We start from the raw sequence: 2,241 nt of genomic DNA, 5'->3' as shown, positions 1-2,241 counted from the left end.
ACGTGAGAACATCATAAAGTTTTCTGGCAAATGGATCAAATGAAAAAGTATAATCCTGAGTGAGGTAACACACCCAAAATGACCTGCATGGGATGTACTCACTGGTAGTTGGATATTAGACTAAAAGTATAGAATACTAATGATAAAACCCACAGACCATAAGGACTTTAATCAGATGGAAAGCCCACGTTTGAATTCTTCAATCCAATATATAAGGATGGACAAAATAATCAGGGAGGCAGAGGAAGAGAGAGACATTTGGTGGAAATGGGAGAGGAAGGGAGAAAGGATCAGGTATGGGTGAACACTGAAAAGCAGCCCAGAGGTCCAGGTAAATGAATGTAAGTATTCAGCTGAATGGAGGTGGGAGGTAGGGGGAACCTCTGGAAAGTCCAACACACCTGGGATGTGAGAGGCTTCCCAGATGATAATCTTAGCCTTCATGTCTAAAAGTGGTAGATAGACCCTGAAGAGATCACTTCCAATAGATGTAGAAGGCCCTAAGGTGTTGGATGGAGTCCCCCAACTCACCTTCAAAATTGTCAATACTCATAGCAATTAGGACAATGCAAATCAAAACACCCTGAGATTATATCTAATATCTGTCACAATGGTTAAGATCAAAACCTCAAGTGATGGCTTGTGCTGGCAAAGACTCAGAGAAGGAAAAGTCTCCCCATGGCTTGTGGGAGTGCAAACTCTTACAACCTCTTTAAAAGTATATTTGATTGTTACCTGGTATAAAATGGCCAAAAAAAATGGTTGAAGGGGGACTAAAAAAGGAAGAAAAGGGAGAACTTTGGGATGCAAAACAAGAAAGTTTGCTACAAAAAGAAATATGTTTCCACTGCAAACCCCGAGTCTCAGACAGAAGGGGACCTGAAATTCTTCAGATATAAAGAATCTCTAAACCCTGAGGACATTCTATCACAAATAAGTAAAATTCAGAAAATTCTGAGTGCTCCATCACAGAGAATGAGTTCTGCTACGAGGAGCTCATAGGTGTGACCATCTACAAAACCCATATTACTGAAAAGCCATATTGTGCACAGCCTTTGGCAACACTGAGGTCATATCTAGAAATACAGTTTTGTGTGGTTCTATTTAATTACACATTTACACTAAGGAATCATGACAGTATGGAAACAAAGCTTGTTCTGTGAACATTCACAGAGTGAAACTATAAAAAAAAGTTTGGTGAATCCCTAACCAAAAGGAAGAAAATGAAACTACAGTATGTTTCAAATGCTGTAACTGAAATCTGTTTTTTGATGCCTTATATCTGGTATCATCAGTGACTTCAGACTAGGTCCAACTCCAGAGCATGATATAGCAGGAAGACATGCAAATAAGTCTTCTCTCTGCCCATGAAAAACACCTCGGCCCTAACCCTGCAGCTCTGACAGAGGAGGCCAGTCCTAGATTTGATTCCCAGTTTGTCACATTCAGTGATGAGCACTGAACACGGACCCCTCACCATGAACTTTGGGCTCAGCTTGATTTTCCTTGTCCTAATTTTAAAAGGTAATTTATTGAGAAAAGATGACATCTGTTGTATGCACATGAGACAGAGAAAAATTGTTGTTTGTTTTGTTAGTGACAGTTTTTCAACCAGTATTCTCTGTTTGCAGGTGTCCAGTGTGAAGTGAAGCTGGTGGAGTCTGGGGGAGGCTTAGTGAAGCCTGGACAGTCCCTGAAACTCTTCTGTGCAGCCTCTGGATTCACTTTCAGTGACTATTACATGTCTTGGGTTCGCCAGACTCCTGAGAAGAGGCTGGAGTGGGTTGCATCCATTAGTTATGGTGGTGATAGCACCTACTATCCAGACACTGTAAAGGGGCGATTCACCATCTCCAGAGACAATGCCAAGAACGCCCTGTACCTGCAAATGAGCAATCTGAAGTCTGAGGATATGGCCTTGTATTACTGTGCAATAGACACAGTGAGTGAATGTTACTGTGAGCTCAAACTAAAATCTCCTGCAGAGCACCCAAGACCAGCAGGGGGCATGGAGAGCACACAGAGCTGTGAATGACAGAGAGTTACAGCCTTCACAATTGTCTCCATTCTCCAGCCCATCTTTCTGTGTCTTTCTGTAGACCTGTATGTGTTTATTTGTCTCTTTATTGCTCTGTTTCTGTCTCTTTCTCTCTGTATACTATTGTATCTCTCTCTGTCAGTTTGTCTCTGATTGTGTGTGTGTGTGTGTGTGTGTGTGTGTGTGTGTGTGTGTGTGTGTGT

The 2,241-nt window shown here is 41.8% G+C and overlaps 1 pseudogene across 1 annotated transcript; it reads left to right on the top strand.

The window, feature by feature from the left end:
- Window positions 1-1,413: 1,413 nt before the first annotated feature.
- LOC147001342 (Ig heavy chain V region 5-84 pseudogene) lies at window positions 1,414-2,035 on the top strand (annotated as a pseudogene). Its single transcript, XR_015045093.1, has 2 exons — window positions 1,414-1,524; window positions 1,632-2,035. The product of XR_015045093.1 is annotated as an Ig heavy chain V region 5-84 pseudogene (transcript).
- The last annotated feature ends 206 nt before the right edge of the window (window positions 2,036-2,241 follow it).

Source organism: Mus caroli, unplaced genomic scaffold, assembly GCF_978045245.1.
Source record: "Mus caroli unplaced genomic scaffold, Mus_caroli_1 scaffold_14, whole genome shotgun sequence".
NCBI lineage: Eukaryota > Metazoa > Chordata > Mammalia > Rodentia > Muridae > Mus > Mus caroli.
Note: the sequence above shows the minus strand (reverse complement) of the source record. Positions and strands in the feature narration are given on the sequence as shown.